The sequence below is a fragment of the Lissotriton vulgaris genome, chromosome 6, assembly GCF_964263255.1.
Source record: "Lissotriton vulgaris chromosome 6, aLisVul1.2, whole genome shotgun sequence".
Lineage (NCBI taxonomy): Eukaryota > Metazoa > Chordata > Amphibia > Caudata > Salamandridae > Lissotriton > Lissotriton vulgaris.
In genome coordinates this window covers 311,916,840-311,943,469 of record NC_141694.1, presented here as the reverse complement: position 1 = coordinate 311,943,469, position 26,630 = coordinate 311,916,840, and positions in this window count along the sequence as shown.

Here is a 26,630-nt window from a genome sequence, read left to right as displayed (position 1 = left end):
TGGTATCCCCAGTCAAACATCATGACTGAAGCAGGAGTATTCGATGGTGGAATAATAACTCCTTCTCTAGTTTTAATAGGCTTGTCTTTTTTAAAGTAGTTTTTAACTTTATCCACAAAGGACAATTTTCTCTTACTTCGTACATATTGTTAGGTCTGCCCCTTAACATCCGTTCCTTAGCAAACCCTAAATATCTTGAATCAGGTCGATATTCTGGATGATTTGGAAACCACATTTATCTCGTAAATTCAAAAATGGAAAGAAAATGCTTATTTTCTGTTTACTAAATGCTTCCAATGCTAGCGCGTCTTTTATTTCTCGACAACCAATCAACACTGTGGTTGCAAATAATTTCAACAAATGGGTGCGTGGCCTTTTCGGGAGATGAGTTCCCACGCTTCTGCGCTCACCCCTCCTTTACAAAAGCTATCTCAGCTACATGCCCGCTGTCTTTGACCAATACCAGCGTGACACTGAGTGACGTCAGCGCAGCTCCGCGACTGACTCCCTCCTTCACAAGGTATTTCGGAAACTTAGGGGCATATTACCAGGGGCGATTATCAAGCTGTCACTAACACCCGTTAGCGACAGCTTGTAGGTGATAGCGGGCGTTTAGGGGCCCACTTTGCATGTCAGTGTTAATTATCGCTAATGACATGCAAAGTGGGCGTGCCAAGATGTTAGCGACTGAAAACAGTCGCTAACATCGCTATCTCTGATTACCAACTTTTGGAAATATTCGCGCTAAGCGCGAATATCTCCAAAAGCTAACGCCTGCCCTGAGCAGTTCTTAGCCATGTTTTCCAATGGTAGGTGGATAACATGGCTAAGAGCATTAGCTCGGTAATGCATGAATATTGCTGACTTTTCAGCAATATTCATGCATTTCGGCCGATTTTGTTCGCTTAGGAGATAAACCTTGATAATAGCAAGGCTCCTAAGCGATAAAAATAGGCGAAGCATGGCGGTAAAATTATTGCCGCTAACCAAGCATAGTGTGCTGCATTTTGCAGAGGTAACAAATCGCCCTAATGGATTGTTTATGTGCAGGAAGGGACCCCATCCTGCACATAAACAACCATTCCCTGCAACACAGGCATCCTTGCACTATGGCGCAAGGGTGTCTGTGTTGGCTCTAGGCAGTTAATTGTAGAACCAGCGCTAGGGAAAACACAGAGGTGCACAGTATTGTTGTAAATACGGCGCATCCCTGCATAGTCGCGAAATTTGCTGCATCTCCGCGATCTGATATTTCCTTGTAAATATGCCTTATTGATTCTAAGTTAAGCCTGGCTGCTTTTGTGCAAGCTACCAGACAGGTAAGCACAAGTTAATTTTGTGACTTTTTGGGGAACATCCTGAAGAAAATTGTGGTTGCTGGAGCGGAGGAGCGGCGAGGGTGAGCCTGATGCCTCACTGCTGAACATATGCTAAGCTCCACCCCCTCTATTCAGGCTGCATGCATGTCGAGGCAGCTAGAACTGCTTCTGGGTGAGAAATGCCGGTCCTGGATTAGGCCATTAAAGTAATGGGGTAACCCTGTAACCCTCACAACCTGGGTGGGTAATTAAACAGCAAAAATGGTTCTGTTGGGGACACAATTAAATTGAAAAATGTATTGAATACATAAAAGGAAACAGTATATCCAATGGAGGCTATATCAGAAAAACGAACACTGACCACAGTGGAAGAAAAAGGTAAATCTTTAGTATTCAACCTTTTAACGGATTAAATTCAAAGTGACTTAGACGAGCTGTCCAAAAACAAACAAAACATGGACTAAGAATACATAAAGTGAGTGAGTTGTGACTGGTGACTAAGTGTTCCAAATGATTAAACAAATACACAGTAAATCATAGATATAGACAAAACAATACATCCAAAATATCCACTGTAAATCACAACACCCGCTCCGTCCACAGACACGACGTGGAACTCTGGAACCTGCTCGACACCACATCTCCAGACGTCGCCTTCCTCCCGGAAACATGGATGAACGCCTCCTCAGCGCCCGACATCGCTATTGCCATCCCGGAAGGATACAAGATCACCCGGAGGGACCGCGTCAACCAGACAGGAGGAGGAATCGCCATCGTCCACAAGAACACCATCCACATCACGACCAACTCCGACGACACCCTCACAGCCGCCGAACATCTTCACTTCCAGATACACACCGACCCTAACACCACACTCAGAGGCACCCTCATCTACAGACCCCCAGGACCCCGCACACATTTCAGCGAAGACATTGCAGACTTCATCAGCCCACACGCCCTTCCCTCCGCTGACTACATCCCCCTAGGGGACCTCAACTTCCACCTGGAGAACACCAACAACAACAACAACACCACCCTGAAGGAGTACCTCGCCAACCTCGGACTCAAGCAACTGGTGAACACTCCCACCCACTACGCCGGACACACGCTTGACCCAGTCTTCTCCTCCAGCAAGTACATCTCCTTCAGCCACTCCACCGGACTCCACTGGACAGACCACAGCTGCGTCCACTTCAGCTTCAGAAGGACCACGACTCACCACCACCCGCAACAGGTTACCTGCAGGAGCTGGAACAAGATCACCACCGACCAGCTCACCACATCACTGAGCCAGAACCCTCCTGCCAGCTCAACGGACCCCAACCAAGCAGCCAACAACCTCACACAGTGGATCACCAACTGCGCTGACGACCTCGTACCGCTGAAAAACCATCCCAGCAGGCCCGGCAGCAAGAAAGCCTCCTGGTTCAACGACGACCTCAAGAACTCCAAGAAGAACTGCCGTACCCTCGAGAAAGCTTGGCGAAAAAACCCGACTACAGACAACATGACCGCCCTCAAGCACGCCTCCCGCAAACACCACCAGCTGATCCACACCACCAAGAAGACAGCATTCAAGAATCGACTAGACAACAACGCACACAACAGCAAGGAACTCTTCAGCATCGTCAAAGAGCTCTCCAACCCCAGCGCCGGAAACAACGACATCACTCCCTCACAAGACCTCTGCGACTCACTCGCCTCGTTCTTCCACAGCAAGATCGCCGACATACACAACAGCTTCGGCGCACAGACCACGCACCCAACCATCGAACCAACGCCCCCCACCACCACCCTCCGTGCCTGGACCCTAGTCAGCACCGAAGACACCATCCACACGATGAACACCATCCACTCCGGATCACCAACCGACCCTTGCCCCACCACGTCTTCAACAAGGCCGACTCCGTCATCGCACCCCAACTCCGGGACATCATCAACTGCTCCTTCAACACCGCCACCTTCCCGGAGAGCTGGAAGCATGCCGAACTCAACGACCTCCTGAAGAAACCATAAGCAGACCCCACCGACCTCAAGAACTACCGCCCCATCTCGCTCTTCCCTTTTCCTGCCAAAGTCATCGAGAAGACCGTCAACAGACAGCTTGCCGCCTTCCTCGAGACGGACAGATCCCTCGACCACTCGCAGTCCGGCTTCCGAGCCAACCACAGCACCGAGACCGCCCTCATCGCAGCCACTGACAACATCCGAGCCCTGCTCGACAACGGGGAAACAGCAGCCCTCATCCTCCTGGACCTCTCCGCAGCGTTCGATACTGTCTGCCACCGCACCCTAGTGCAGCGCCTCAGCAACATCGGAATCCAAGAGAAGGCACTAGAGTGGATCATCTCGTTCCTCGCCGGAAGAACCCAGAGAGTCTGCCTCATCCCGTTCAGATCTGAGGCCACAGAAGTCATCTGCGGCGTACCACAAGGATCATCACTCAGCCCCACCCTCTTAGACGTCTACATGAGCCCCCTCGCAGCCATCGCACGCCAACACAACCTCAACATCATCTCCTACGCCAACGACACCCAGCTGATCCTCTCCCTCACCAACGACCCAGCCACCGCCAGAACCAACCTACACGAAGGGATGAAAGACGTAGCCGAGTGGATGATGAACAGCCGCCTGAAACTGAACTCAGACAAGACGGAAGTCCTCATCCTTGGATCATCACCCTCTGCCTGGGATGACTCCTGGTGGCCCCCTGCCCTGGGCAGCGCACCCAAACCAACGGATCACACACGCAACCTGGGCTTCATCCTGGACTCCTCCCTCTCGATGACCAGACAAGTCAGCGCCGTCTCATCATCATGTTTCAACATCCTACGCATGCTCCGAAAGATCTTCTGATGGATCTCCACCGAAACCAGGAAGACGGTCACCCAGGCACTCGTCACCTGCCGACTGGACTACGGAAACACCCTCTACACCGGAACCACAGCCAAACTACAGAAAAGACTCCAACGCATCCAGAACGCCTCCGCACGACTCATCTTGGACAAGAGAATCAGTCAGTCAATAAACTTTATTCAGATAATTCATTATCCATAAAAGTACACACATAATTACATACATAGTCAAAATAAAAGGAAAATCACATTAACATGAGGTAGAATTGCTGAATATTTCCTTATTAAAAACGGTAACCACAGAAGGGTACAAGGTGTCATTAACGGATGTATCGTGCGTCAATTAAAGCAAGAGCTTGCTAGGTCATTTAGCAGCATTATTTAAAGTGCCGGTTTTTATAAAGTGCTTAATGCATAAATCCTGGTTGGTAGACCATCTTAATAAAGTGCAAAGAACAGTGTCAACCGGTGATTGTTAAAGATAGACAGGATTCTACAACTCAGTATACAGGCAGAAAATGAGTAACCTTCTAGTTATTTTGTTTCATTATATTTACAAATAGCAACATAGGTTTAAAATATGGATGTGCAAAGTGCAACATGCAAATAAGCCTCTTCCAAGTACATATTAATCACTTTGATCTAGTTGGATGAATATTAGTTCATGGGGGCACAGGATCGGGTAGCCATTTTTAGTAAAAGCATAACAGTCATAAAAACGTACATTACAATATCACAAAAGATCTTCAAGTTAAAAAATATGGGCCCAACTTTTGGTTGCAATTTCCTTTTAGTTTGCGTTCATTTTGTAGGATTAGCATTGAAAACAATACCAATGCAACTAGTTGTCCCTTAATTGAGGCAATTAATAACAGATAAAATGGGAAACTTTCCATATGTGAATCAAGGATAACTATTATACAGTATTTCAAATCGATTGGAAGTGGAGATATTACAGCCACTCAATGTGCAGACACTTCTGCCCATCGTATGGTTACACTTTGTATTTGGTCTTATTGGGCAGAGGTATGACGTACTGGGGTAAAAGTCATGTAGATCCCAGGTGGATATAGGGCAGTCTCCTTTTTGGGGCTGCCAAGTATGAAGGTATGGGACAACGTGTTTGTTCCTAAATTTTACTAGTACTAGGTCACCGACAATATGTTTTGGGAGGGATCCTAGCCAGCCCACTCTTCTGACACTCATTATTCTTCCGTCCAAGTTAGAGGGGAGGGGTCTATTGTTTGCTAGCCAGAATGTAACCTTATTTATTAAGTCCTGGTATCTTTTGACTTTTCCGATGGTAAGTGCTGGCACTCCCGAAAGAACGCACACAAACGGAGCGGCCTGCGGGGGTAGGTGAATATGATAGAGAATTCTTGGCGTGTTGCCATGATTAGCAACTGACCCCTTATGGAATATGGATTCTTTGCTCGACCCTACTCTGGCGGCAGTGCGCTGTGCTAATGTAGAGTTGGTGGATACTCTGGGAATGCTTGAAGCTGGCGTGAGTGAGGCTACTGGTTGGATTTGGACTTTATTACTTTGTACAGTTAATTTGGGCACTTCTATGGCAGCCTGAGACTGTGCTTGGTTAGGTATTGCGATCTTTTTTGAGAGTATCAAATTGGCCTTGATCGCTTCCTCTATTCCCGTAAGCCTATCCCCTAAACTGTTAATTTTTTCTATCATTATATATTATAAATTTGACCAGGTGTTCAAAATGGGCCACTAGGGCTGCCTGGGTAGAAGACACTGAAGAATCTGGTATCCCAGCAACCTCTGTGGCTGAAGGGGAGGTGATAACAGCCAATTGGGGGGTTGAGCACAATTTTAGTTGTTTTGCTTTACTTCCCTGATGTTCGACCCCGTTTTGCTTTCTTTTAACTATGGGAACCTGAGGGAGCGCAATGTTTTGAGAGATGGCTTTTGCGGATAGTAAGTGGGGGTTACCTAACAGGCTATCATTAAGGTGGAGTGGTGTACTAGTCTGGGGACTTGTGCTTACTGTAGGACAGTTAAGGGCGCTAATTTGCTTGAGTATCGGTTCCAGTGGAGCGTACTTGGTTTTACATAAACTATTTAGTTCCTCCAGCAGCGTTAGGTTTTGTACTATGTCGGCTGCCTGTGAGGGAGATCGCTTGTTGGGTGAACTATCTATGGGCGAAGATCGTTCAAGTCTCTCAGTTTCACGGGGAATGGGCGATGTAATCCTATTTAAATAGTGGTCAATTGTCCCATTGAACAAACCCCTCTGGGGGATGGAATTTTTGGTAGGCCCCTTACGAAGCATAATGTGACTGATTTAAATGCAGGGAACGACAAAACAGCAGCAAGTCTAATATTTTCAGGGATCACAACTTAGTATCCATCGGAGGGGTCCATAAGAGGGCATAAATGTTATATCCAGATCTCTTTACCTCCTTTTGTTGAGATGCCAAGGGGGGTGGCTCGTCCCGTCCTCCACGGGCCTCTGAGGGCCACAGAGGGCCCGCCCTTTGCCCGGGCTTAGCCCGGCGCAGATCCTTTCACGGTCCCGCGCTGCGGGAGGTGGAGGCCTTCAAATAGTGGCAGGTGGTTGATTGGGCGGTCCTCTGCTCAGGTGTGCAGCACACGGACTCCTGGGCAAAGGAGTCCCGTGCCGTTAGCAGTGAGCGTGTTCCCTTGGCTGTAAGCCCCTCCTGGGGCGGCTGAGAGCTCAGGTGGCAAGGAACTCGAGAAAGCGAAGCGGGACCCGCGCCAGTGGGTTCCGCGAGGTCTTGAAGGCTGCCGGTGATTGAATGGGCGGTCCTCCGCTCAGGTGTGCAGCGCACGGACTCCTGGACAATGGAGTCCCGTGCCATTAGCAGCGAGCGTGTTCCCTTGGCTGTAAGCCCCTCCTGGGGCGGCTGAGAGCTCAGGTGGCAAGGAACTCGGGAAAGCGAAGCGGGACCCGCGGCAGCGGGTTCCGCGAGGTCTTGAAGGCTTCCGGTAATTGAATGGGCGGTCCTCCGCTCAGGTGTGCAGCGCACGGACTCCTGGGCAATGGAGTCCCGTGCCGTTAGCAGCGAGCGTGTTCCCTTGGGTGTAAGCCCCTCCTGGGGCGGCTGAGAGCTCAGGTGGCAAGGAACTTGGAAAAGCGAAGCGGGACCCGCGGCAGCGGGTTCTGCGAGGTCTTGAAGGCTTCCGGTAATTGAATGGGCGGTCCTCCGCTCAGGTGTGCAGCGCACGGACTCCTGGGCAATGGAGTCCCGTGCCGTTAGCAGCGAGCGTGTTCCCTTGGCAGTAAGCCCCTCCTGGGGCGGCTGAGAGCTCAGGTGGCAAGGAACTCGGGAAAGCGAAGCAGGACGACTCCTGGTGGCCCCCTGCCCTGGGCAGCGCACCCAAACCAACGGATCACGCACGCAACCTGGGCTTCATCCTGGACTCCTCCCTCTCGATGACCAGATAAGTCAACGCCGTCTTATCATCATGTTTCAACATCCTACGCATGCTCCGAAAGATCTTCCGATGGATCCCCACCGAAACCAGGAAGACGGTCACCCAGGCACTCGTCACCTGCCGACTGGACTACGTAAACACCCTCTACACGGGAACCACAGCCAAACTACAGAAAAGACTCCAACGCATCCAGAACGCCTCCGCACGACTCATCCTGGACATCTCCCGACACAGCCACATCTCCGGACACCTGAGAGACCTGCACTGGCTCCCCGTCAGCAAGAGAATCACGTTCCGACTCCTCACCCACGCACACAAGGCCCTCCACGACCTGGGCCCCAGGTACCTCAACAACCGCCTGACCTTCTACACTCCCACCCGCCAGCTATGATCGACCAGCCACGCCCTCGCCGCCGTTCCACGCATTCGAAGAGCCACCATGGGAGGAAGATCCTTCTCCTACCTGGCAGCCAAGACCTGGAACTCCCTCCCCATCCACCTCCGTCTGACCCAAGACCACCTCTCCTTCAGGAAGCAACTCAAGACCTGGCTGTTCGAGCAGTAGCGGACCCTCCTCCCCCAAGCGCCTTGAGACCCCCCAGGTGAGTAGCGCGCTATATAAATATCTTGATTGATTGATTGACAATAGTCTCAGGAAGATACATTATGTCTTCAGTTTGTTGGGACTCTGTGCAGACGGATATATAAAAAGAACGTCGACGTTTCGACCCTAGGTGGGATGCTCTGATTATGTGCATCTATGGCGGTTCTTAATCAGGACTACAATGTGGTAGGACAGCCTATGAATGTAAATAGGATATAGTCAGGGCCTAGTGTCTGTGTTAAAAACAAAAAGGAGTTATAAAAACCCTTTTTCCGCTCACCTCGATAAAGGCAGGTGTATCATTCGTCAGTTCTTCAACTCGGGGAGGAGTTTGTCAGCCGACAAACTCAAGCGGCGTGATTGATGCAATCTTTCTAAAAACAATATATAAGATAGAACTCAGGCCTAACTTAATTAGAGTGATAAAATCATCCTCGCTGATGGGTAGAGGACTAAGCATACCTTAATTCTTTATTTGTACCAGCCGGTGGGAAGTTCAGGTGGGGCGAAGCCGCCTTGGCGATCACCTAAAGGAAGAAGGGATCAGGTCTCAGTGCAATAGGTCCAATGTATCATACTGATGAATGACTGTTAAGGAGTCGCCTAGAAGGGATTAGGCAGCGTGCGCAGCAGCAAAGTAAAGCAATAAACCGCTTGGCCACAGCCACTTCCCTGCTATGTAGACGTTGCATTAACATGCAAGAGGGACTCACACACAACAGCAATGAGGTGTCTAGGGGCATTGCTAGTCTGACCGGTGCTGTAGAGCTGATGATGAATGCACAGACAGCACAAACTGCTGCCCTGGACGTCCCAGAAAGTGAGGAAAGCACCAGTGGAAGCAGCATGGCAAGCCCCCTTGTTGTGGAGACACGGAGGAGCAGCAGGAGACATGGTGAGCCAGCAGCCCAAACGCACAGTGAAGAGAGCCAGCCACTTACAACTGGCACTGGTAGGCGTGGCCGTAAATGACTTGTCCAGTAAATGGGGAAGTGACCCAGGACTAACAATATTGCCTGGATGACGTTTGTGTTGCACATTTGTGCTTTTGACCACCTGCGTAGTGACAAATATTAAACTACCTTGGGTGCATACTCCACCTGTCTGTGTCTCTTTACTTACTTAAAAGTAGTTGCGTGTGATCTCTTCCCGTCTGTGTCTGCCATCTGTTGGTGTCGCAACTCCAGCAGTGTTGGGTTCAGGTAGTGCTTGTTCTTCATCATGGTCCTCATAATCAGATAATTCCACCTCGGTGCCCTTCTTCATGGCAAGGTTGTGCAACATTGCACAGGTTGCAATCATCTTGCAGCAGGTGACTGGTGTATACTGCCGTGCCCCTCCACTTTTGTGGAGGCAGCGGAACCAGATTTTCCACAGCCCAAAGGTGCGCTCCACAATGGATGGTTTGGGGGTGTAGCCTATACCTTTGTATGATCTCTGGCTCAGTCAGTTGGAATAGGGTGATTCTCTGCCTGTAGACCTGCTCCTCCCTTCTCCAGACCCTCTCTCCTTCTGCCTGTATCCGTAGCCACCTGCCAATCACGTAGAATGCCGCCATTCTGGTTAATCTGTTGTATTTTAGGCAAATTTTTATAGCCTGCACCTGGTTACCACCTGATTTGAATCCATGGTAAATACAGACTCTTAAATACAGAATTTCATGTAAATTCGGTATTTTAGAGGTTACCTACATCTCAATAGTCATTTTTACCATTTCTTATTTACCCAATCGGTATTTTTACAGATTCGGTAAATTTACAGATTCGGTAAATTTACCGAATCGTATGTTTTTTGGCCCCTACATCTCAATAACCAAATACCGGTTGGTAACGGCCGAAATTCGGTATTTTCGGCCATTACTGACCGGTATTTGGTTACCTACAACAGGCCCGTAGTCTTTTTAACAATCTTCAATAGGGTGCATGTATATAAAATGGTATCTAAGTATTAGCTAGCTGGCCTAGCTACACTAACACAGTAGGTGTCTTGCGTGGTTGGCAGCGCATATGTGATGTGTAACAGATTATATGCATGGTAGCTGGGGGGAATGAAGTTGAAGACCCGGCCGGGCTTGTGTTACAGTCTACTCATTTGCACATAGGTTTCTTCCTGTTCATTCAGGCCGTGGGTTATTGCCTCAATGGTGTGTATCCAACGGCATTCCTTGAAGTTAAGTTGGTTGGCAATGTTGCCGCCTCTCTGGTGAAGGGTCACTTTTTCAAGTACTGTCCATTCCATTTGTTCATGTGTGTGTCCAACTGTAGAATAGTGGTCCACTAATGGTGCCCCTTGTACTTTGCATCTAATTCTACTTTGGTGTTGTAGAATTCTGTTCTTTACTTTTTGGGTGGTCTGGCCAATCTAGATCAGTAGGCATGGGCATCTTATCGCATATATCACATTTTGGGTGTTACAGTTTCTGAAGTGACTGAGTGTATATGTTTTGCTACGGTGTGTGATCGTTTTACCAGTTATTGTGTATTTACATGCTTTACGGCTGCCACATCTTTGATGTCCAGTAATGGGCGGGAAACCTAACTGTGTCAGTGTTGATTCCAGAAATGAGGACAAAACGTGATCTTTGACATTCTTTGCCTGTTTGAATGAGAACATCGGGACTTCTGGTATTCCGATTTCTGGGCCTACAAGATTCCAGTATTTTTTGATTACTTTGTTTATTTCATGGCTTCTTGCATTAAAGGTAGTTACACAGATTAATTTGTCAATTTTCCTGTTTTTTAGTTGTACTTCGAGTAAGATGTCTCGAGGTCTGTACCAGGCCCTTTTCCTGGCTCTGTTGAGAAGCCCTTTTGGGTATCCTCTTTCTCTCAGTTTGGAAATGAGTAAATCACTTTCTTTGAAATAGTCTTTTCTTCTTGTGCAGTTCCTGCACACGCGCAAGAATTGCCCATAGGGCAGATTGTCTTTCAAATTGCTGGGGTGGTGTGAGTTGTATTGCAAGAGTGTATTTCGATCAGTTGGTTTCTTGAATAGGTTCATCTCACTTTTTCCTTCCTCTACTTCCAGAGTGAGGTCTAGGAAAGGAATAGACTCTTTGCTATGTGCCATTGTAAACTGAATGTCTGTGGAGCGTGTATTCAACCATACTGAGAACAGCTCGAGTGTGTCTTCTGTGCCTGTCCAGATCATTACAATGTCATCCATATATCGATTCCAAGACGTTATATTGTTAGTGTATGGGTTCTGGTCTGGATATATGTATTGGTTTTCGAAATTGTCAATGTACAAATTCGCTAGACTGGGGGCAAATCCGGCCCCCATAGCAACTCCTTTACACTGATAGAAAAACATGTTTTGAAATATGAAATAGTTTTTTGTCATGGCAATGGTTAGCAATTGGTTCAAAAATTCAGTAGGGATCCAATGCGGTGAAGGACGAGTGTCTAGAACTTTTCTGATGACTGATAGCTTCCTCTTGTGGTATGCTCGTATATAATGAGCACACGTCAAGTGTGACAAAGAGTTGTGTTGCTTTGTCAAAAGGTTGGTCCTGCAAAATTTGAATGGTTGGCATGGTGTCGCGTATGAATGATCTTGTTTCCCATACAAACGGCTGTAGGAAGCTGTCAAGGTATTGGTTGACCGGTTCTAAACTAGAGCTGCAGCCAGAGACTATCGGTCTCCCTGGTGGTTCCTGTAGGTTTTTATGCACCATTGGGATTGTGTAAATCGTGGGGGTCCTGGGGGCCTCATTGTTCAGGAATTTAAATTCAGGCTCTGAGAGGAATCCTTCTTCTACACCTTGTATTGTGAATTCCTTGATGAATTTGGCAATTTCCTTCATTGGGTCCCGTGATATGCAGGTGTAGCTGTTTTCGCAATTTAGTTGCTGCGTGATCTCTGCAATGTAATCTTCCATATTCTGGTTTACCACTGCCCCGCCCTTGTCTGCAGTCTTTATCACAATAGATTTATTATCCTTCAGTGTTCGTAGTGCATCTCTTTCTTCTTTTGTGATGTTGTGTTTGATATACTTCGTGTTATGTAGAAGATTCATGACCTCTGTCATCACAACTTTTTCATTAGGTAGTATTTTCTCATTCATGAGGTAAGCAGTGGGGTTGAAGGTGGATGGAGCACGAAAGTCAGTTGCAGCTGGTTTTCTTGTATGTTCATCTCTTTTAGCGAAGAAATACTTCAGACGAATTTTTCTGAAGAACTGTTGTAACTCTAGTTTAACATTAAAGGAGTTCGGGGGAGCTGTGGGTACGAATGATAAACCCTTTGCTAAGATGTCGTGCTCCGCTAAATTCAAGGTGTAGTTGTAAATGTTTAGGATGGGGTCTTTCATATTTGCGGTGTTTTGTTGTCCAGTGTTGACTCCAACCATTAGGACAGTCTCAATAGGTATCGCTGTCGCAGTGGTGATCACCAGCGGTAAGTTTGGCGTCCTGTGCTGATTTCTGTTGTGGTTGTGGCTGGAACCAAACTCTGGTGTTGCCCCGATGGTTGCCTCTCCCCTGGTTCCATCTCAGAGGGCGTCCCCAGTTGGGGGCTCTGTTGTTCCAAGTAGGGTCTCCTAAAAAAGGCAAATTCTGGGGTCCAAATATGTCTTGGTATTGTAACCCAACTGGGTGTGGTGCCCCAGCAGGGAAACTCATTGCTTGCAGTCCTGGATTAGGAGCAATGAGGCTGTTTAGACGCAGTAACAAGGAGAAAGACAAATCTCCAATGTCGGCAAAGGGAATTGCCTGGTGCCTTGCTGAGGTAAGGATGTCTTTTCTGTTTGAGGTCCCTGAGCAGTCACACCCTCGTTAGGAGATTCTCCGCTGCAAGTAGGGCTAGTATTTTTCGCAAAGGAAACGTGGTACTGAAAACAATTTAATGGGTCGGATTTCTCCAAGTCTTTTGACTAGTACATGTTCTCCCCATGCTTTGGCTTTCTCAGGGTGCCATCTGGAGCTAGTCAGGGGCTTTGGGGTAGAAGAGGTCTTGGTGCCAGAGACTGTTAAAGCTTTTAATCCATTGGAGGCGAGTAATTCAAAGTCCTATACCAACTCGCAGAATATCAGTGGTACTGGAAGTGAGTCAACAGATTCATCTAATGCTTCTGAGGAGAGGAAAGAGGGGAAACTGGTTGATAAATGCAAAAAAGACTAACCTCTATTGGCAAAAAGTCTTAAACCAATGCTCAAGGACTCTAATCAACATTCCAAAGTCAGGCACAGGCAGAATATTGTCTAGCTACCTAGCGGGATCAGATTCTATGAGTATGGAAATCTTGTATGGCCACGTTTTTGATTCAATGGGGCAATGGGAATAGGAAAAAGTCCAGGTGTACTCCCCTCCCCCCTCGAGATTCAGTTGCATTAGGTTCCCTGGGACTCTCGCAGAATCACTTATCTCAAGGACTCCCGATGGAGGTCTATGTTAATGATATGGGACATCAAAATCGACAACAGCTGGATGAGATTTTGACTGGGCAATCTAGGGATAGGGATAGTTAGTCCTTGATGCGCCAAGTCCAACAGTTCTTTGAGACTATTCTAACAGAGATACAGGAGTGTAAAAGGTCCCAGGCTCAGGAACTTGCCATAGTTCACCAAAGGCTAGATAACATTGAGGGTATGGTACAACAAATCCCAGAGCAAATGAAAGAACTGGAGCAACAAGTGTCAGATATTGAGGTTCGCTCTCTGAGATGTGACAGCGAAATTGCTACTCTTAAGAAAAAACTGCAGGCCTTACAATTGAAAATGGACGAAATGGAGAAATATGCAAGGCAATCAAACCTGCCCTTCAGAGGAATTCAGGAGGACAGGAAACTTTTAAATGGTCATTGTCATCCTTTGTAATATATAGAGAAGATGATTAAAGAATATATACTTGAGAATGCACCGAAGGACCTTACCATAATGAGGGCACATGGGGTTCCTACACAGAGATTAGCGGGGTCTAACTACCCAGGGACAATGATTATAACCTTTTCAGACTTCCTTATAAGAGAAGCCATTCTAAGTAAGGCAATCCAAAATAAGGATATTGTGCTAGCTGATGGTTCCAGGGTGGGAGTTTTTTCTGATATGTTTGCACTTGCAGCACACCAGTGTAGAGAGTTTGCTGGGTTTATTGGGCAGTTTAAGAGCACAGGCTTGTATCCTTCAACAGTCTAAATTGACAATTTTTATTTAAAGGCCAATTTAATTTATGTTCAATCCTTGAGGAAGCTAATGCTGTATTACAAAACTAGCACCTTCCAGGGTGGGGTAGTCTGATGAAGGAGACTGGCCGTAGTTGTTTTGGCTATTGCCATGGACTAGGGAGATAAGTAGTTCATTATGTTCTATGATGGAATCAGTTATAGGAATTTAGAATTTAGTTCAAGCACATTAGGCGTATTCTATCAAAGATCTCCTTAAAAAAAAAATGATTAGGCTGAATTTCTTGGACTTCCACACTTTATACACTGTATTCACTTTACACTCCGCACTTTGCTTTTTATATATTAGCATTTTTTATCTATATATTTGCAATGGATAGTCTGGTATTGATCACACTTTAGGATTAGTTTACAGATTATTATGGATGTATTTTAGGCTTATATAGGTTTTGAAACAAGTTTATGCACCTTGCACCATGCAGTTTTTCCCTGCTGGTAGGTTATGAAACACATTTCGTCTCAGGAAGGTTCCTTTGTGCTAAGGGCTACTTAAGGTACAGTTAATATGGGTCAGGCCAGGGTAAAGAGCACTTCAGAATGATTTTTATCATATAAGACCCTGCTGTTTTTAGGTCTCCCATACGCAGCACGCATGTGCTGCATAGGAGAGAGACCTTTAGCCATCGGCACAGCTTTGGGGCCAAAAACGTGCACGCCCTGCATTGCTTGCAATGGCAACACATGCACATCTGGCGATTCCCATGCGGGAGCGTGCCGCACCATATGATGGTGACACATGGTCGCAATCATCGTGCCTTGCTGCACGCTCCCGCAAGGGAATCTGCAGGCCCCCTCCCCCTGCTGCAGCGTGCTTGTGCTGGTCTTTCTTCCTTACGTTTCTTCTCTCCAAATAGGCCCTTAAGTTGCATGTTTTGCCGTCATATGTTTTCCACCTTTGACTTGGAACTATTTTTACGTTGTTTTGCCCTGCTGCTTCGGCCGCCCGTCACTTCCTCCCAGCCCACCCCTCACTTCCATTCCGCTCTCTTGGGTTTCCTCTTGGTTTTTTTTACAAGAACAAATGAATCTAGCCCTTTGTTTTTGTGACAGCGGCAACAGTCTATTATGGTCGCCAGTTGCAATGTGTCTCTCTTTGTTTGCGTCCTAGTGTTACACCCTTACAAGGAACGTGCGTGAGGTCACGCTGTGTACGCACGTGGACCAGGCAGCCGGTGGGATTCTGTTGCTGTCTATTGAGTGTGCTACTCCTGTTAGGTTTTTAGGCAGAGTTATAACCTGGCAGTCTGGAGTCATGTTGAAGGATAAGCAATGCAACATCGCGCCCAACGCGCGGGTGTGCATGGAGATGCATCAAGGGGCTGCACATTACCGACCGGGTAAGTAAGGTTGTGTGGAATATATGCTGTGGCCAGGTAAATTGCAGCCTGTGTAGGTATTGATGCAGTCAGAGGACGCACCTTACCCAAGTCTCATCTAGCAGCGAGACACCTAAAGGGATTAAAGGCAGGGGTTTAAGTTGCTCAGAGCTTGACGGGTTCAGGCGATATGCTGTCTGGAACACAGAATTTTAGTTTACGTGTTTTTAGCCACGCCTATAATTGCGTTGGTCACATCTCTTGTTTTGTTTCCTATCGCTGGCTCAAGGTCTTGAGGCAGTTCTCAGGAATGGTGCAGTCCAGGACCACACGGGGTCAGCCACTCACCTATCCTTAACAGTCAGCAGACAGCCTGCTTACCCACTAGACATAGTGAGGCAGTACAAGCAGCTGCCCACTGAGGGGGACGGCGCCAAGGGTGTGGGGTGCCCAACTCCAGATGTCTTCTGTGTAACAGGCGTGAACATGTGGTTAGCTGTGCCAGTTCACAGGGGTTGAAGGGCACAGCCCCTGCCCCTCCCAGACAGAAACACATACAGCCCACAGCACGGGTCCAGACAACTCTGGTACGCCCCCCTCAGTGTTTCAGTGAAGAGACGGCCCAGCAGTTGCTGCATCCATCCCCCTCTGGCATGCGGGAAGGGGGGTAAGGCGCACTCAGGTTCAAACCTCCCCCGCCATGCCCAAGTCTCTGAATAGTTCCTGTGGGCCCAACCTGGGTGCTCACGGGACTGTACAGCACCTCAGCCACACCCAATGCCTGGAACTACTTGGGGGAGGCAGGGCTGCCACACTTACATTGGACACAGTTGGTTCCCCGCCATTCTGTTTGTGGGGTCCCCCAGAGAGCCAGTGCTGCTCTCCTGATGTGGTGAACCTCAACCTCGGCCAGTTCTGTGGCCTACAATACACTACGCTGTAGCTCGGCAAGGATACAGCCCACCGTGGCTGGGGTTATAGATGCGCCACCTATTGGGATCCGGGCCCACCACTGCTTGGATAAAAGAGGATAGGAGTAGTGGCCCAGCAGAGCTCTTTAAGCTACGACCACCATCTTCAAAGTTCATATGTTTTTATTTAAGTTTATTTACAGTTAAAAACATACTGGCATATCAGTCAAGCAACCATTTCACTGAATATCATTATTAATTCAAAGTAGGTAACAACCTTAACGTAACCAATACACTCCAAGCAAATTACATATGTAATGTATCTAGAGAACAACTGGAGCCTCAGGAGAGTCGACACACATGCTAAACCATGCCCCCGATACCTCCGATAATGGTAAAGGAATTGCGATTCTCATATTTACATGACTAGAGAATCTGGATTTCATTAAAGACTCGGAGGCTGACATTATGCATACAACTTTAATGCAGATCCCAGTAGCCGCATCACAATAGAAAGTTCCAAATAGAACAAAGGCAACGGCTAAAAGCCATGAGCCAACAACATACAGCCTCTTTTAAATGAGGACAAGAAGATAAAGTTCAAAGTTCAAATGTTGAAGTAGAGTCTTCGGAACAAGGAGATCGCATAACTTGAAACTTGGCTGGAGAAGGTCCAAAAGAAGAAGTCAAACAGGACGTAGAAGGCGCAGTCCAAATCAGGCATTATTTGAAAAGAAAAAGCAATTAGACTAAAGGATCTCAAGAGACATGAGAAAGAACAAATTCAAAGGTCATAAATCAAAGTAACATTACATTACAATAGAATATACAAAGTAGTAATAATATAGCAATAATAATTTGAATGCCTCGTGAGGAGGGAGGGAGGGATAATGTCAGCCTCCGAGTCTTTAATGAAATCCAGATTCTCTAGTCATGTAAATATGAGAATCGCAATTTCATCACAAGACCGGAGGCTACATTATGCATGTTGGAAGCTTCCTAAAACAGCATCAGACATGTGTTGGATGGGTTTACAATAATGACGAGCGAAGGTACCTGCATTGGACCAATCAGCAGCTTTCAAAATATCATCCAACTTACCTCCAGACCAAAGAGATTTGCTAGCCATAGCACCTCTCAGGGAATGAGCCTGAAATATTGATAAATCAACTCCGGCTAGCTTCATAGCGATTTTAATCCATCTAGCAATAGAAGGGGAACTAATACCCTTATGAGGTTTAACAAAAGAGATAAGTAGTTGAACGCCAACTGGACGGAGTTCGAACATTCTAAGGTCATATTCTTTCATGCACTCGACAACACAGAGTTTAGGATGAAGATCAAATCGTGGATAAAATATGGAGTCAGACATGGTTTTAGTACGACTATGAATCTCAAATTTAACGCCAAAAACATTGTAAGAACGATAGGAAATATCCAGAGAACGGATATCTGAGGATCTTCTGCAGGAAACTAGGCATAAAAGGGTAGCAAGTTTAATAGAAAAATACTTCCTATTGAGGAGAGAATTAGAAGGCCAATTACTAAAGAGACGAAGAATCAAATTAACATCCCAAAGTATGTCATACTTGGGTCTAGGGGGTCTTTTGAGACGAATACTCTTCATAACCCTACAAATGATAACATTTTTTCCAATGGTTTTGCCATTGACGAGGGTATGTCCCGCAGAAATTGCCGACCTAAAGCAATTAATGGATCTATAACTAAGTCCTCTTTCAAATTGTTCGACTAGAAAATTAGTCACGTCAACAATAGGAGCCTCCAAGGGATCCAGGTCCCTTTCCATGCACCAACAAACCCACAGTTTCCAGATTCTATTGTATCTGTAATGTGTGCCTGGGGCCCAAGACTCCTTGAGGAGAACGGAAGCCGTGTCCGAAAGTCCTGAGATCTCGTTAGATCTCCTGACACTTTCCAAGCAAGAAGGGACAAAGTCTGATTGAGAATAAGGGGATGAATTCGACAGTCTGAATCTGTGAGAAGATCTTCCAGAGACTGGATTAAAAAAGGAATGCTGCAAGTTAGTCCCAGAGCAGTCGAAAACCAAGCTTGGGAGGGCCAGAAGGGAGTTATCAAAGTGAGGAGACATTGTTCTTGTCTCACCTTTTGGAGGACTCTCTGAATCATCGCAAAGGGGGGAAAGGCATATCCCCGGACATCCTTCCAGGACTGGAGGAAAGAGTTGAATGCTCGAGCACCCGGGTCGGGCATCCAGCTGAAATAATCCGGAAGTTGGGAGGTGAGTCTGCTTGCAAAGAGATCCACCTCTAGAGGGCCCCAAATGTGGTTCAAGGTCCTGAAGACAAGAGGGTTCAGTTTCCAATCGCTGAAATCTACAAGGAACCTGGAGTTCCAATCCGCGGATGAGTTGGCAGCGCCCGGAAGGTATTCTGCTTTTAGAGCAATCTTGTGCTCCAGACAAAACATCCAAAGTTTCTTCGCTAGATCCGAGAGATCCGCAGATCTCGTGCCTCCTAGACGATTGATATAAGCCACTGCCGACATGTTGTCCATTTTCAACAGGACAGACCTTCCTTGAAGAGAGTCCTTGAAGCTCATAAGAGCATAAAGTCCGGCCGTCAGTTCCAGATAGTTTGTGTGACGGAGAGATTCCTCTTGGGACCAAAGTCCTCCAGTGTTTAAATCCAAGAGGCAAGCACCCCAGCCGTGAAGGCTGGCGTCCGATTCCAGTACAAATTCCGGGGAAGAGCCAAAAATGGCTTTGCCGTTCCAAGCCTCCAGATTGTCTAGCCACCAAGTTAACTCTGAATGAGAGTCTGAGTCCAGAGAAATCTGATCTCCGTACCAGAGCCCTGATCTCAGGGCTCTCGCCTTGACCCTCTGAAGAGCCCGATAATTGAGAGGCCCTGGAAAAATCGCTTGAATTGAAGACGAGAGGAGACCTAGTAACCTGGCTAAGTCCCTGAGGGAGAGGGACTGTCTGCCTAGAGCATGTTTTATTTGCTTCTTTATCTTTGAGATTTTCTTCGAAGGAAGAAAGAGGAGACAACGGGTAGTATCGACCGTGAAGCCCAGAAACTCCAATGATTTTGAGGGAGTCAAGCGAGACTTCTCCTTGTTTATGATGAAACCTAGACTTTCTATGAGTTTCATCGTAAAATCCAGGTCTCGAATTAAGTGCGACTTTTCTTGTGCCATAATTAGAATATCGTCTAGGTAGATAATTAGACGAACACCCCTTGATCTTAGGTGGAAAACAACGGCTCTCATCACTTTCGTGAAGCACCAAGGTGCGGAAGAGAGACTAAATGGTAGAGCTTGAAATTGGTACAATCGACCTTTCCAAAGAAATTGCAGAAAACGTTGATGAACTTTGGCCATGGGGATAGTAAAATAGGCGTCCTTGAGGTCTAGTTTGGCCAACCAGTCCCCTTCTAGGAGCAGATCTCTCAGGAGGTGAATACCCTCCATCTCGAAATGCCTGTAGGAAATGAATCTGTTTACTTGGCGAAGGTTTATAACCGGCCTCCAACCCTTGTCTTTCTTTTTGACCAAAAAAAGGTTGCTCACAAAACCTATGAGATCCATAGGGACCTCCAGGATTGCACCTTTTTGAATAATTGAAGAGATTTCCTCTTCTATTATGGCTTGTTGTACCTGAGACATTGGAATACATTTTGGGAGAGAAAGCTGAGTAGGTTCTTGATCGAAATCTATTGTAAAACCCCTTACAGTGTTTAGAACCCAAGTATCCTGAGTAATGGATTCCCAATTTTTTAGGAAATACTTCAGTCTCCCGCCCACCTTTGAGGGGAAAGAAGGGGAAGGTAGAGGGGAAACACTCACCTGAGGGGTTGGTCTGGGTGTTTGACCCACGTGTTCTGAATCCTCTGCCACGTTGTCCCCTGCCCCTTTGAGGGTAGAATTGTGGACTTGAATATTGATATTGTTGATATTGTTGGTATTGTGGGTAGCCTCTGCCACCTCCACGTGATCTGAAATTGGGCCTCTGAGAAAAACGGCCGGAAGGTTGGCCTCGTCTTCCGGCCCTTCCAAAAAGGCCGTTTCCAGTATTGAAAACCTTGCGCATGTTTTGTTGCGCTCTGTCTAAGGCAGTGAATGTCGAAACATACTTGCCGAGGGATTTAATTAAATCTTCGCCAAAGAGAAGTCCTTTCTGACTATTAGAGGGTTCCTTATCAGCAAGATCGGCGAGTTTAGGGTTAATACGAGTGAGAACCACTCTACGCCTCCCCGCATTAATGCTTGTATTAGCATTTCCCAAGAGAATAATAGCCCTTTGGCTCCATCCTCTAATGAGCTCAGTATCAAGGTGGGTCCCCTCCAGATGGGACTCCTCAGCAAAGTCAAGGATTCTCGTGAGAGGGCCAAGGACGTCGAGAAGACAATCCTGGCAAGTTTTAAAGGATTTTTCAATACCCTTCCTGGGGTCACGTCCCAATTTAAAAAGGAATTTGATCAAGTCAGGATCCAGATTCGGGGTGTAACAGGTCTTATCACCAACCGAGGGTCTAGAACTAGTCTAATCTGATTTTCATAAACAGGTTTTCTTAAGTGGGACAATTTGGAATTTGGTATAACTTTAAATAACTAATCTCCTCTGAAAATGATACAATAGCTGTTAAATTATTTACTGTTGACGAGTTTAGGTCTCCTTCCATTAACAATTTATGTAATATCTTTTTCAGCTTTAATCTAAATTAATAAGTGGAAAAGGAAAAATCTTAAATGGCAGTCACAAGGCCACGAACTGCAACATACACAAATATAAATTAAAAGTAGTCCGACCTTTCCTTGAGCAGGTATGTTCCATATTAAAAAAAAATGTAAGAGTATCCACTATAGCTCTACTAACCTTCACCAGCCTTGAAAAGATCAAGACTAATGCAGGAGTCTCTACCCCTCTCTCTACACATCTCTACACCTCTCTACCCCTCTCTACCTCTCTCTACACCTCTCTCTCTACCTCTCTCTCTATCTCTCTCTCTACACCTCTCTACCCCTCTCTACCTCTCTCTACACCTCTCTCTCTACCTCTCTCTCTATCTCTCTCTCTACACCTCTCTACCTCTCTCAAAGATGGCTGCAGTGTCTACGTGGGTTCCGGTGGACTAAGTGGCAGCCGGAGCCTGATAGCACTGCTTGTCCTTTAAAAAAAAAAAAAAAGCATTGCCATTGCCAATAGATCTCCCCTTTGGGACCTTATAAGTGTTTAGTTAATCAGTACAATATCCTTGGTGCAACAACATCAAGTGTTGCATGGCTAAACACTTATAAGGTCCCAAAGGCGAGACCTATTGGCTGTGCTAATGCTTGTTTACATTTTAATAGGGGTTGTATCTTATTTAATCAAGAAAGGAAGAATATATATATAAGCTATGGCACAGATGGGCAATGCCAGCTTGTATAAGTATAAGAAGCACAAGCACTTTTTTTTATTTATGCTGCCAGCACTGGGGGGTTCTGCAGGGGTTGTTTATATATCACTGAGGCGCGGGAGCATAAGTGTGTGGGCAGGCACCAGGTCAAGGCACAATCGATGAGGAGGCTGCGGAATGGAGTCAAGGGCCATTTCCTTCTTTGAGTGGGGGGTAAATGTGGGGTTTGTAGGGTTAGGCAGTTTAAAAAGCAGTAGGACAATATCAGAAATGGATAAGGTATAGGAGCCGAATGAGAGAAGGAGGTGAGGTGGTAGTGGTGGTAAAAATGGTAAGTAGGGTTATAAACCAGTTCCAACAAGGAAGGCTATACGAAGTGGGGAGCAACAAAGATAAGGACTGAACATGTATCCTGCATATAAGTAACAGTGATAAAGCCACATTCGAAGAATGTCTCAAAAAATGAAGATAATTTCCTGTAATGTAAATGGTCTTTTAAATGCACGTAAAAAGGGGGGCAGTGTTAAAATGGCTGGGCTCCTTTTCTCCCGAGGTAGTTTTCTTGCAGGAAGCGCATCTTAAATCCAATACCCCCAATCTGTCGCTGCCAAGGAAATATTCGCAAGCGCACTTTGCTTCAGCCAATAGAGCGGCTCGGGTTGACATTCTTTTTTCAAATACACTGGACTGGGTGGTGAGAGAAGTGATCCAGACGATGAAGCGAGATGGATCTGGATTGAGGTGGTAGTTGCTGGGGCCTGTCTCATTTTTCTGAATTATTATGGGACAATGTTTGATGGCACCAAAGCTCTAAAACAGATATATGATATGCTTATAAACGCATGTGGCCCCATCGCAGGGCTGTAGAAAGTCAGAACACTAGCAGAAGTTCGCAGGCCAGGACCTTCATATCTCAGTCTTTTTGAGAGAAGGGTGGCTGTCTTGTGTTGGGTCGCTATGAGAGTCCAAGGACACTTCAGCATACTGTGCACCATGTCCTTGCTCATTTGTGATTTTTTTCCAGTTCTGGGAATTAAAGACAGTTTCAATCCATGACACCATTGTATTTGAACAACTTTTTATGTAATTGTAGGTAAACACCACAGGCCTCATTTATGAGGCTGTGCGTCACTTTTACGCCGCCGGTGCGTCACTTTTTGTGACGCACCAGTGGCGTAAAAAATGCACCTTGTTGTTCCATATTTACAAAGTGGCACATCTAGGTAGATGCGTCACTTTGTAAACCCCTGCGCCACATTATACCTGCGCCAGGTATAATGTATGCAAGGGGGGCGTATTGACGCAAGGAAGGGTCGTAGAAGTGACGCAGTGAAATCTATGAGATTTCACTGCGTCACTTTTAGGACGCCGTTGCGTCAGAATCTTGCGCCTGCTTCACAGCAGGCGTAAGACTGACGCAGGCCCTTTCACATGGGGCTTGCCCCATGTGAAAGGACGCATTGCTGGAGTTGCGTCACTTTTGTGACACACTCCAGCAATGCGTCACTTTTGCGCTTACAGATACGTCAGAAATACTGATGTATCTGTAACTCCTTGCGACATGATGCGTCATACATTAAATATGACGCATCAGGAATGTCGCAAGGAGTGCGTACTGAGAGGTGACGCATCGCTGCTTTCACGCAGCGATGCGTCATTTCTCATAAATGAGGCCCCACGTTCTACTCAATATCAGGCAGAGAGCACACAGTTCTATTGAAGATCACGTCTAGTTTAATTTCCTACTTGTTTTTCTGATGTGCCTATTGAACAGTTTGGTTGTTTTTTTAGAATGTCTTTGTAGAGACACTCTACCCCAATGCTTTATTGCTGATCATACAACTGCACGTATCTGAAAAGTGATCTTTCCATTACTGTTAAAATCAAATTGAACAAATGTAGGAATTGATATCAGCAGAGGTACATCATCTTAGCTCATTGTTCAGATGTGTGAAACTGAATTTGTAAAGGTGCAATTTTCTTTTCCTGACCAGGGTAAAAGTAAGGTAGCTAATTTTCCTTTAACAAGAAAGCTTCAGCCTTCAGTAAAAGTGCTGCTATTCCGAGGCAGGCATTCTACACGAGCATTCACTGTGAATAATAAGTATAATGCGCTATTATATTCAAGGAACAGAATTAGACTCTTTATTGCCATTACTTGCATAAATAAAGGAAGCTGCCTACAGCCTGTCAATCATCTGTATGACATGCATTCATTGTTTATTCTGGTAAGGAAGGGTGTCCTCATGTCTGTGAGGAGTGTCAGTCTGAACTCATGAGCATGTGAACAAAAACGAAATCTGTTCTGGAAGTTTAACTCAAAGTTATCATCCATCACCCAATTAAACAGCAATTCGTTGGTCTAGAAACAACCAGCTTTCACTGTAAGCCAGACCTTGTGTCAACAACATAAACAAAAACATAAAATGGACTTTGGTTCCCCCACCCTTTGTCCCTTAGGTTTTGTTGGGCTGGCCCACATTAGGCAGTCTTTGCTGGATTGAAGTGTCTTTGATAGACTGCATTAATACACACGGGCACAATCTAGAATTACATTTTGTGTGCGGATGGATAAAGGAGTGTGGGGAATATTTTCAAGAGCTTATCGCCACCAGAATGTCACTTTTTATGGTGTTCTGCTGGCGATAACCCCTTCGCCTTATTTACAAGGTGGTAGGCAATGGGTGTTGCGGTGGGTGTTCTACCGCAACATCCATTGCTGTTGGCGCTGCCCCCTATTTACAAGGTTACGTAAATTGGGGCAGTGCCAAAAATAAGGCCATGGAGAATCTGGTCTGAACCTGACGAAACAAGGAGAAATTATTATTTTCTCCTCATTTTCGTTGTTTCTAAAAGCAAATCGTCATGAGTGATTATTTATGAGCAGGAAGGTTTTCCTTCCTGCACATAAAAAATCATTTAACAATTATGATTTGCAACTTCTATGTATGCTGCACAAAGCCATTGCCATTATGGATTGTTTATGTGCAGGAAGGGACACTGTCCTGCACACAAACAATTATTCCCTGCAATGCAGAAACCCTTGCAATATGGTGCAAGAGTGCATGCACTGGCGCTAGGCAGCTAGATTTAGCACCCTTGCTAGTACAAACACAGGGGTGCACCGCATTCTTGTGAACACACGCATCCCCGCATTTTTAAACTGAAGGAGCCCATGGTTTGCAATTTTGGAGCTACACCATGCTCCACAAGTTTATTCTAAATATGCCCCTTTGTCTCTCAGGTGCAGCTGCTGAGACAGCTGCCAGGCACCACAGGGAGCTCATGGCTGCTGGGCACACAGTGGGGCTATTTACAAGGATTGTCGCTATGCCGTTTTGACGCTGTTTAACATAATTTCTTTTACCACTTCTGTATGCCAATTTCTAACACCATGCCAGCGCTGCATTTACAAATCAGCACTAAGTGGTATTAGGCTCAGTTAAAGGTCGGAATAAATTACGCTAATGCTAGTGTCAAGTCGTAAGAAAAATACAAGTTAGTGTGAAAAAAGTGCCGGCTGGCCAATTAGCGGCAAGAAAGATCGTGCTAGTCGGACTAACGGCACATTTCGGTGTCTAGCGTGAAAAAAAAACACTAATATGCCGATAAGGGCAGAAACAACTAAATGCAGAATGGAGCAGCCAGGACCAAGCTCAGCACAGGACAACACCCAGCCAACCCCACAAACCGTCAGGATGACCAGCATGAGTCCAAGGAGAAGAGGAAATACAGATTCAGTCTGGAGGAGAATGAGATCCTGATTGAAGAAGTGATGGAGCATCAACACCAGCTCTTCCTCAGCTCCAAGGTGTCAATGGGGATCAAAAATGCTATATGGCAGTCCATAGTGAATATGCTGAACTCCATTGCAGAAGTCAATTGTACAGTGACGACTGCAAGAAACACTGGCATGAAGCCAAGCTCAAAACTAAACAGACACTGGCTAGCAATCCACAGGCAGCATTGCAGACCGGAGGTGGAAGTCCAGCACCCATGGAGGAACTCATTCCCTTGGAGGAGTAGGTGTCCGCAGCCATCTGTAAGGAGTCGGTGGTTGGAGTAGAGGGACAGGATAGTGCTGACTATGACCAACTACATCAACAACAGGGTAAGCACCAACAAGGGACTTGGGGGGGAAAATATCATATCATCCAGTCTTGGCACCTATGCCACAGCACTCTCCCACACTGTGGGCAGGTCAAATGGTAGCCACCTAAGTACCCTGGGGCTTATTTAGAAGCCCTTTGCGCCACTGGTACATCACTGTTAACCATATTAAAAGTGATGTACCTGTGGAACAAGGGCCATGTAAATAAACCCTTCTATGCTTAGACATAATGACAAATGAACAGTCATGTGTCTTTAGCACACATGTTTGCATAAGGCGGCGTTGCAAGTCTCACAGGTGGGCTACAGTAACACACATTGCAGTAGCATCCGTGCACATTGGTGTCAAGATACGGCGCTTTCCTGTAGTAATTACTGGGCATATTTACCATAAATTAGTGAAGCGTGGTGTTACTCCAAAATTGGTAATGTTGTTCTCTGACAGTTTATAAATGCAGGGATGCACTGTATGCACAAAAATACAATATATAATGTAAACAACAAAGACCCCCTGATCGGAATTATCAGTTCCT